Source organism: Lathyrus oleraceus, chromosome 3 (assembly GCF_024323335.1).
Source record: "Lathyrus oleraceus cultivar Zhongwan6 chromosome 3, CAAS_Psat_ZW6_1.0, whole genome shotgun sequence".
In the NCBI taxonomy this organism is placed as follows: Eukaryota; Viridiplantae; Streptophyta; class Magnoliopsida; order Fabales; family Fabaceae; genus Lathyrus; species Lathyrus oleraceus.
In genome coordinates this window covers 188,107,817-188,119,168 of record NC_066581.1, presented here as the reverse complement: position 1 = coordinate 188,119,168, position 11,352 = coordinate 188,107,817, and the positions used below count along the sequence as shown (strand labels likewise).

Here is an 11,352-nt window from a genome sequence, read left to right as displayed (position 1 = left end):
AGTCATTATCACTACTAGAATATGAGGTGCTCTCATAACTCCCAGACGTTCCTATTTCGAGAAGTCAGTAGTTGATTGTTTCTTCGACTCACTTAGCGTTTTGCATGTAGTATTCATATAATTTTTCATGTTCTCTACTATTATAAGTTTCAATCGTGTTACCCCTCTTGTCTAATTCCCTAATGGTCACCATTTTTGAAAGAAAAAAAAGGGTGAAGAAAGGGAAAAAGAAGTTATACCTATTTGTGAGGAAGGAGGTTAGTTTGGGCTTAATAAGGTTTGAGTATAATTTTCCTACTAAGTAAAAACTTTGAAATAACGTGGATGAAAAATGAGATGAGGTTCTCCTCAAATAGGATTAGGAACCTAGGTAGCATAAGTCATGATTGTCTCCCCTAGGTGTGTATCAATGGTTGTTAAGTGAACCTCTGCATGTCTCCCTTCTGATCGCGACTTTATGAGTCTATCGGGGTATTAACTGCAAGTGCACAGTCTAATCGCGTAGTTTTAAAAGATATCGATCCCATAGGGACTTAATGAATCGATATACCGTTTTTCTAGGGTTACTGCGTAAAGCCAAGGCGGATGATACTTTGATAATTAGGGGGAAAAATAAAACTAAAATTGGATCTAGATTAAATATCAAATAACACGGATATCGGTATGTAGTTCGTCGTAATTAGGGAATCAAATCTTCGTTGGTCTTTTTCTTAGTTTTAAAATAAGTCTTTTCAGTAGACACTATTAATTTAAAAGTCTTTTTCTCAAACTCTCGCTCTGTTGAATTAGACTATGACTCTATATTAACGTACACTCTCACTTGGTTCGTTAAATCTAAAATCACATTTTGAAAACAATAGAATCTATAGAAACTCTTTTTGGGAAAATACTAACCGTTTAAACACCCTCGTCTCAAACTCTCGCTCTGTTGACTTAGATTATATGATTAAACTTAAATGCTTAACTCTCGTCCTCACATTTAACCTTTAAAAATAATTTTTGAAAATGATTAGAATTTAATTAACCTTAAAAATTGCTCTCGCCCTGATTTAAAGTTAATGTCCAATTTACACTGTCCAGTTAAAAGCTCAAACCGTCGTTCTATTGATTTTAACTTCTTTATGTCTTTTACTCTCGTACAAAAACTTTGGTAATAACTCTGTAAATTGAGACCAGAAAAGGAGTGACTATATTTTTAAATAAATTTAAACCAACTCAGTTTTGATTCCTTTATTGCACTTACTTTACATACCGATATCTAAATTAATTAGCCGGACATGCTAAACATGCCTAGACAATAATTATGCATAAATACGGCCATATCAAACAGACAATATATATAAACAGCAGCACAGAGCATATGTAAATTAAAACAATAAATCAATTAATTAATGAACCTGGAAAATTACTAGAAATCTTGGTTTTGTTCCTAGCTTTGATGCTCGAACACTCCACCACAAGTCGGTTGGATTTGTTCTTCACAATTCTTGATCAGACAGGTAAATAAAAACAAGGAAATAAAATACTATGATCTAACGTAAGGTTAGATCCAGTAAAAATTACACAATAGTTTCCGGTGTAGAAACTATCGTGAGAAAATAAATTGAATGCTTAGTAAATTAAGCTAGCAAAGAGAAGAAAATAAAATGCTAAGAAAATAGAATGCTGGAAAATTAGAAAGCAGGAAAAATATTGCACGGCGTAGAGAGCTGTCAATTGGATCCTTTGAGGTCTATTTATATTCATCCATAAAGTAACCGTTTTCTCAAAAGTATCTTCAGTAGGGTTTCTAAAGCGTCAACGAGTCAAGAGGAAAAATAGGAGAGAACGTCCTTCTGTTACGCGCGTCAATGCAAAAATATAGGAGTGGGGTGTGTGACGTCCGTCACACCATGTGTTACGGTCGTAACACTAAGTAGAGGGGCGTGACGCTCGGCACGTGAGTGTGGCGGTCGTCACAACCATTTTCCTTGTAGTTGGCGTGGGCTGGGCTTTGGTGAGATGCTTTTCTTAGAAAATCCTCTTTTTGCACCCCTTTTCTTTCTTTTTCACCCATGCTTTAAATAATGACACCTGAAATAAATAAAAAGAAAATACCGAGTAATATCGAATAATATAAAATAAATCGAATCAAATAACAATATAATTTAATTAAATCAAGTCCAAAAATGTGATATAGTTTCATGTTATCAAACTCCCCCACACTTAGACTTTTGCTTGTCCTCAAGCAAGATACAATGTAGAAATCGTTTTAAAATATTAGTCAGATGAAATTTCCAAACACACGTCAATTCGTAATAGGTTGCAAGTAAATCTCGTTTAAAAATAACCTGAGCTTAATCTTAACATCAAAAATTACTGTAACAACACTATATAACCCCACCTTATGCAAACCAGTTTGAGTCATGCTATTATAGCTAGCCTAGTTCTTTTACTCTTATTTCACCCGTTTTCATTCTAGCGAAATCACATTAAGCCTTTTATCCTTTCGCGCACATAGTGGAGTAACCGGTTAGAGATTCTGATCCCCTTTTTAGCTGGAAGTTCTGGTACATAAGTTGGATAACTTCGTTATTTAGTCCATTGCAAATTGCGGGGGATCGGACCATAGTTCGCCCTACCAAGTTCAGCACCAGAAACCGCTGAGCCAACTCACAATGGGTCGTTCATACTATGTTTCTGTAGGGTCCGTAACCTTTGGATTAAATGATCGGGTAAGGATCACCTAACTTAATTAGTGCATTTCCTGATTTTTAATATGTTGTTTGGGAATCATTCACTTATATTCATCGGCTCTCCACGTAGTTTGCTATTAAGATGGTGTCGACTCCTCGTATAAACTACTCGGGGTTACTATAAAACTAAAAGTTCGAGGAATTGGTATAATAGGTACTTAGCCTGATCTAACATGCTGAGGTTTTTAGAGTGCTGGGGCGGTAATAATTTTGTCTTAATTTCACTCAGGTTTTATAAAATAAGCATCCTTTATACTTATTGAGTGTGTTGAAGTTTGTTATGGCTCAAGAAAATTTTAGGGGAATAGATAATAAAAAATTTCACACTAGGGACTTGACTTAAAATAAATTATTATTATTATTATTTTTATATATAAAAGGGAAATAACATACTTGAAAGGGAAATATTGAAAGGTAAATAAATATAACTGAAACAAAGTTTTCCCCCCTACACTTAAATGAAACATTGTCCCCAATGTTTCAAAAATAAAACGAAAGAAAAAGAAAAAAAAAAAGGAAGGAACCCAAACTCAATTCTGCCTGTGTCCTCTTGTTCTCGGACCCGGTGATCGTTGACGTACTTCCAAGTCATCAAACCTGTTAAGCAAGTCAGTGAACCGCTGGTCGGTTATTGCATTCCTCGCTTCTTATTGTTGTTGCATCTGTGATAACATGAAATTATATCATATTTTAGGACTTAATTCAATTAAATTTTATCATTATTTATTTCAGTTCACTTTATTTTATTAGATATTACGCGGTATTTTCTTCCTATTTGTCTCAGGTGGCTTATTTTGAAGCACAAGTAAAAATGGAAGAAAAGGAGGTGCAAAAAGGAGAGAAAATGAACCAAATATCAAAGCCCAGCCCAAAGTACAAGAAACACAGGTGTTGTGCCTGTGACGGACGTCACAGAGGCTGTGACGAGCGTCACGCCTTGCACACTCCTGTGACGAACGTCACACATGGTGTGACGAACGTCACACCAGTCCCCTACATTTTTGGCGCAAGGAACGCTTCAGAGACGTTGAGGGAGAGTTGAAGCCGATATCCACGCCTAAGTACTTTGCACGTTGAAGACCTTTGGAAGCGGAAGCAGTTACTCAAGGCACCAATATAAATAGCCACTCTCCAAACCTAAAAGGGTTCGACGCTTTTTCCATAATTTTTCCTTTTGCCGTTTTCGCTTTTGCCTTTTTCTCTTCCAGCAACTTAAGCATTATTTTTTACAGCATTGCTTTTACGAGTTTTACACTATTTCCCTTGCAATTTCTATTTCCTTTTTAGCATTTAGTTAATTCTTTTCGCACAATAGTTTCTACACCGGAAACTATTGTGTACCTTTTTATCGGATCTAACCTTACGTTAGAATCCAGTTTTTATTTCCTTCGTTTTAATTTGTTGTTTAATTGAAGAATCCAAGAACAAATCCTACCGGCTTGTGGTGGAGTGTTCAAGACTACTGTTTAACTTATTCAAGACTACTGTTTAACTTATTCAGGTTCTTTAATTATTATTTAATGCTTTGTTTTATTATTTATTTATATTATCTGCCTGGGATGAGTCTGTTTATGCATGATAAGTATTTAAGTTTGTTTAGCATGTCTGGCTAATTCGCTTAGATATCGGTATGTAAAGTAAGCGGAATAAGGAATCAAAAACTAAGTCGGTTTAATTAAATTTAAAATTAAAATCACTCTTTTTACGGTCTCAATTTACAGGGTTAATAACAAAGGTTTTTTTTTTACGAAAGTAAAAGACATAAAGAAGTTAAAATCAATAGAGCGAGAGTTTGAGATAAGGGTGTTTAAACGGTCAGTGTTTTCTTGAAAAGAGTTTCTATGGACTGTATTGCTTTCAAAAAATGGTTTTTTGACTTAATTATAAGTGACAGCTACATTAACATAAAATCATGGTTTATTCAACAGAGCGAGAGTTTGAGATAAAACTTTTAATCAATAAAGTCAATTGAAAAGATTTATTTTAAAACCAAGAAACCGACAAAGAATTGATTCCCTAATTACGATGAACTACATACCGATATCCGCTTTATTAATATTTAATTTAGATTCTATTTTTAGTTTTAGCTTTTTCCCCAAACAATCGAACATTATCTACCTTAGCTTTACGAAGTAACCTTAGATAACGGTATATCGATTCATAAGTCCCTGTGGGATCGATATCTTTTAAAACTACGCGATAGAACTGTGCACTTGCAGTTTGTACCCCAATTTCGACTCACGAAGTTGAGCGATCAAGTTTTTGGCGCCGTTGCCGGGGACTTTTATTTAATCGATATCGTAACTCTTCCGTTACGCTGTAGAGACTAAGGTTTCTTTTTCTTCTATTCTTTCTTTCGTTGATTTGTATGCCACGCACTCGCTCACAAGGCGAACCGCTCTATTTACGAATTAACGATATCGAACTATATCTCCGAGTCCTACGACGAATTCGGGAATATCGTGCTGCAAACAATCTCCCTCCTGTAGAACTTCCTGATTTCAAAAACATTTTTCCTTCGATACCCGAGATGGCAGAACCAGCTCGTGCTCTTGGAGATTACGCCGCCCCATCACAAGATGAGCCGCACTCAAGTATTGCTCCACCCGCAATCGAAGCAAACAACTTCGAACTTAAACCTTCGCTGTTGCAGGCTGTGCAACAGAACCAATTCTCTGGAAATCCTACCGAGGATCCAAACCTTCATTTATCCGTATTTGTCCAATACGCTGATACTGTTAAAGCTAATGGTGTCACTTCAGAGGCAATTCGACTTCGTCTTTTTCCTTTCTCATTAAGAGATAGCGCTAGAAGATGGCTTCAGTCTCTCCCTTCCAACTCTGTCACCACATGGAACGAGTTGAAGAAAGTTTTTCTTGCCCGATACTTTCCGCCAAGCAAAACAGCTATGTTAAGAGCCCAGATAAACGGATTTAAACAGAAAGACAACGAGTCTCTTTTCGAAGCATGGGAAAGATACAAAGACATGATGAGACTTTGCCCACACCATGGTTTGGAAGACTGGTTAGTAATTCACACATTTTATAATGGTCTCTTGTACAACACAAGGTTAACAATAGACGCCGCTGCAGGTGGTGCGCTAATGAACAAACCTTATGCTGATGCTTACCAGCTTATCGAGAGCATGGCCCAAAACCACTATCAGTGGGGAACCGAACGAACAATGGTGGAAAAACCTCAAACGAAAACTGGCATGTACGAGATAAGTAACCTTGATCACGTCAATGCAAAAGTGGATGCTTTGGTCCAGAAAATTGAAAGTTTAAATGTATCACCTCCAGCCGCCGTGGTTGCTATAACTCAGAATTGCGAGGTCTGTGGAATCCAAGGTCACACTCCTACGGATTGTCAACTCTTAACAGGAATCCAAGCAGAGCAAGTAAACTACGCTCAAGGAAGCCCCTACTCGCATACCTATAACTCAAATTGGAAGAACCATCCAAACTTTTCATATAAGAGTAATAATGCTTTGTACGCACCTGGACAATCTCCAAATCAAGCCCCAGCTATACCTCCAGGATATCAGAAACCGAACCCATCCATGCCTAACAATAACGCCCCTAGGAAATCCAACTTGGAAATCATGATGGAAAACTTTATAGCTTCCCAACAACAAACCAATAAAGATTTCTTAAACCAGAATGTACACACTGGCGAACAACTTAAACAACTAGCAAGCAAAGTAGATGCCCTGACTACCCATAACAAAATGCTGGAAACACAAATATCACAAGTAGCTCAACAACAAGCGCCTACTGCTGCCCCAACTGGTACATTCCCTGGACAGCCCCAACCTAACCCGAGAAGCCACGCTCATGCAATCATATTAAGAAGTGGAACGGAAGTGGAAGGACCGTCTGATCCAAGGATAGAAAACCAAAACCCTAAAAAATCAACTGAGGAAAGCGAACCTAAGGAAAAGGAAGAGAGTAATAAGGAAACCATAGAAAAGAAGGAACCTTATGTACCTCCACAACCTTACAAACCACCTATCCCTTACCCTCAAAGGCTTGTTAAAACCAAAGATGCGGGCCAATTTAGAAAATTTGTTGATCTCCTTAAACAATTAAACGTTACAATTCCGTTCACCGAAGCTATTACGCAGATGCCCTCATATGCTAAATTCTTAAAAGAAATTCTTTCTAATAAGAGGAAACTTGAAGATAGCGAAACCGTTACACTCCCTGCCGAATGTAGCGCTATAATCCAAAACATGCCTCCTAAACTCAAGGATCCGGGTAGTTTCTCTATACCCTGTCACATAGGAAAATTTGTCATCGACAAAGCCTTATGCGATTTAGGAGCCGGGATTAGCGTTATGCCTTTATCCATATGTAAGAAACTGGAAATGGGAGAATTAAGACCAACCAAAATGTCCGTGCAACTAGCAGATCGTTCCATAAAATATCCTGTAGGAATTCTTGAAAACGTTCCCGTACGCATAGGTCAATTCTACATTCCAACTGATTTTACAATTATGGACATTAGAGAAGATGATATTACACCCATTATACTGGGAAGACCGTTCTTAGCAACTGCCGGTGCAATCATAGACGTAAAACGAGGACGACTCACCTTCGAAGTAGGTGAAGAGAAAATTGAGTTCATTCTTTCCCAATTCTTGAAAGCACCTGCAATAGAAGATACATGTTACTTCATGGATATCATCGATGAATGCATAAAAGAAGCAGAGTTAGGAGAAGACAAATCATCCGACTACCTTGTAGAAGACAAATCTAACCAATGTTTAGCAATAACACCGGACCCTACGCAATGTCTTAACAAACCAACCCTTGACCTGAAAACACTTCCCAAAAATCTGAGATATGAATTCCTAGACTTAGAACTTGAACGACCTGTGATAGTTAATGCAGACCTAGGAAGACTCGAAACAGAAAAACTCCTACATATCTTAAGAAAGTATCCAACCGCACTAGGTTACCACATCACCGATCTTAAAGGAATAAGTCCTTCTATTTGTATGCATCGCATCATGCTGGAAGAAGACTGTAAAACCTCTAGGGAACACCAGAGGAGACTAAATCCGATCCTGAGTGAGGTAGTAAAGAAGGAAATAACCAAGTTATTAGAAGCAGGCATTATATATCCTATATCTGATAGCAAATGGGTTAGTCCTGTACACGTAGTACCAAAGAAAGGAGGCATAACCGTTACTGAAAACGAAAAAGGGGAAACTATAACTAAACGAATCGAATCGGGATGGAGAATGTGCATTGACTATAGGAAACTAAACAAAGCAACCCGAAAAGATCATTTCCCTTTACCATTCATTGACCAGATGTTAGAACGATTAGCAAAACATTCACATTTCTGTTATCTAGACGGTTATTCAGGCTTTTTTCAAATACCAATTCACCCTGATGACCAAGAAAAGACAACGTTCACGTGCCCTTTTGGTACCTTCGCTTATAGACGAATGCCGTTTGGCCTGTGTAATGCTCCTGCAACCTTTCAAAGATGCATGATGGCAATTTTCGCCGACTTTCTCGAAAACATCATGGAAGTATTTATGGATGACTTTTCCGTATACGGACAAAGTTTTGAAGAATGCCTTGAAAACCTAGAAAGAGTTCTTGAGCGATGTGTAAAAGTAAACTTAGTACTTAACTGGGAGAAGTGCCACTTTATGGTACAAGAAGGAATTGTTTTAGGACACATCATCTCGAACAGAGGAATTGAAGTAGACAAAGCCAAAATAGAGGTAATTGAAAATCTTCAACCCCCAAGAACCGTGAGAGAAGTACGAAGCTTCTTAGGACACGCCGGTTTTTACCGACGATTCATCAAAGACTTCTCTAAGATAACTAAACCTTTAACCGGACTATTGATGAAAGATGTTGATTTCATATTCGACGATAACTGTTTAAAAGCATTTCAAACGCTTAAGCAAGCATTGATCTCCGCACCCATAATGCAGACACCCGACTGGAATGAACCATTCGAAATAATGTGTGATGCCAGCGATTATGCTGTAGGTGCTGTTTTAGGACAACGAAAGGATAAAAAGCTTCACGTTATATATTACGCAAGTAGGACCCTAGATGAAGCGCAGATGAATTACGCCACTACCGAGAAAGAACTCCTAGCAGTGGTATTTGCGCTAGATAAATTTCGTTCCTACTTGGTCGGAGCCAAAATAATAGTTTACACTGATCACGCCGCTATCAAGTACCTCTTAACAAAAAAGGATGCTAAACCTAGACTCCTAAGATGGATCTTGTTGCTACAAGAGTTCGATTTAGAAATCAAAGACAAGAAAGGAACTGAAAACGTAGTAGCAGACCACCTCTCTAGACTTGAGAACCTTGAACCGGAAAGAACATCAATTAATGATGATTTCTCGTACGATAAACTTATAGCTACTTTGGAAGAGAATAACTATGACAAGCAAGTAGAAACTACCTTAGCTATATCTGTCACACCATGGTACGCTGATCTCGTCAATTATTTAGCCGCCGGAATAGTTCCACCTACTTTATCCTACCAGCAGAAGAAACGATTCTTCTACGACATAAAACACTATTACTGGGATGATCCCTTACTTTTCAAAAGAGGCCCCGATGGTATCTTCCGTCGATGTATACCCGAAGAAGAGGTAGAAAATATAATCCAACACTGCCACTCCGCTCCTTATGGTGGACACACAAGTACATCCAAGACCTGCTCTAAAATCCTACAAGCCGGCTTTTATTGGCCAACTATATGGAAGGACGTACATGCGGCTATCAAGGAATGTGACAGATGCCAACGCACAGGAAACATATCTAGACGTGACGAGATGCCACAAAAGGGTATTTTGGAAGTAGAGATTTTCGACGTGTGGGGAATAGACTTCATGGGACCTTTTCCATCCTCTTTCGGTAACAAATACATAATCGTGGCAGTTGACTACGTATCAAAATGGATCGAAGCTATAGCTTCTCCAACAAATGACACCCGAGTAGTAACTAGACTCTTTAAGAATATAATATTTCCGAGATTTGGCATCCCAAGAATAGTAATCAGTGATGGTGGATCGCACTTTATATCCAAGGTACTCGAAAAACTATTGTTTAAATACGGCGTGAGACATAGGATAGCGACACCTTACCACCCTCAGACCAGTGGGCAAGTTGAAGTGTCCAATAGAGAGATTAAACAAATATTAGAGAAAACAGCCGCCACTTCAAGGAAAGATTGGTCATTAAAACTACCAGAAGCTTTATGGGCGTATCGAACTGCTTATAAAACCCCCATAGGGACGACCCCATTTAAGCTCATTTATGGAAAATCCTGTCACCTCCCGGTAGAGTTAGAACATAAAGCCTATTGGGCTATTAGAAATCTGAATTTAAACTATAAGGTCGTCGGCGAAAAAAGAATCCTTGACATAAACGAATTAGAGGAACTCAGAAGAGACGCCTATGAAAATGCCAGAATCTACAAAGAAAGAACAAAACAATGGCATGACAAGCGTATATCAAGGAAAATCTTCAAGCAAGGCGACGCAGTCCTTTTATTTAACTCTAGACTAAAGCTATTCCCGGGAAAACTACGATCCAGATGGTCAGGTCCTTTTCATATCACTAACATCTTTCCCAGTGGAGCGATAGAAATTAAAGGCAAATCCACAGAACCGTTCACCGTAAACGGGCAACGTCTAAAACACTATCACTATGCGGAAACCAACGAAGATTCGCAAATCCTACACTTAGACGAAATGCCTCCAGGATTAATAGATTATATTTAACAGTTTCTTTGTCGAGCTTGCGACATTTAAACAAAGCGCTTAGTGGGAGACAACCCACAATTATTTTATTATTTCCTTATATTATTATTATTTTTTCTATTTCTTCCTTAATTATTCTTTTAATTTCTGTTTAGTATTCATTCTTAATTTATTTTAATTTATTAAAAACTTTTCTCTTCTTTCGGCATTTGGCCAAATCCTAACTAAAACTCATGTTTTCTTTTCTCTAGCTAATACTAACCAGATGGGACATATTGATCGTATGGGTATCAAATTCAGAGGAATGGCTCACAAACAAAAGTTTGACGAACTAGCCACTAGAGAGATGCTACCTAGTTTATATGCTGATGATTGGGCTATGACTGCCCTTGGACTAAGAGAAAGTGTCCTGTATTTGCTGAATCAGATAGGATGGGAGACATCCCCTATCCTAAGACATTTCGCCACCTATCGGAGACTCACACTAGAATTCCTTAGCTCATTAATCTATCTACCCAGCCATGGAAAAGGAATTAGCAGAGGTTTTATCCAGTTCAGAATGTTCAACATGGAGTACCAATTTAATATTAGAGACTTTACCAACCTTTTGGGTTTCCCTACCTCCTTTGACACATTCACAGTAAGCCAGGAAGAACTTTTTGAGTATAGAGAACTTGAACACTTTTGGGGTAGTTTGACTGGGAATGATGAGCCCGAGGACCATGAGTTTCTCTCTGGAAACATTCATAACCCGGCTTTCCGTTACTTCCATGGGATCCTGACCCACACCTTATTTGGAGAGAAGCCAATCAGCACTTCAGTTTCATGTGATGAACTTTTCATCATATTCTGTGCTTCTCAGAACCG

General features: G+C 38.1%; 1 pseudogene; it reads right to left on the bottom strand.

Annotated features, from left to right (window-relative positions):
- Window positions 1-5,650: 5,650 nt before the first annotated feature.
- On the bottom strand, window positions 5,651-5,750 carry LOC127133788 (uncharacterized; annotated as a pseudogene).
- Between the last annotated feature and the right edge of the window lie 5,602 nt (window positions 5,751-11,352).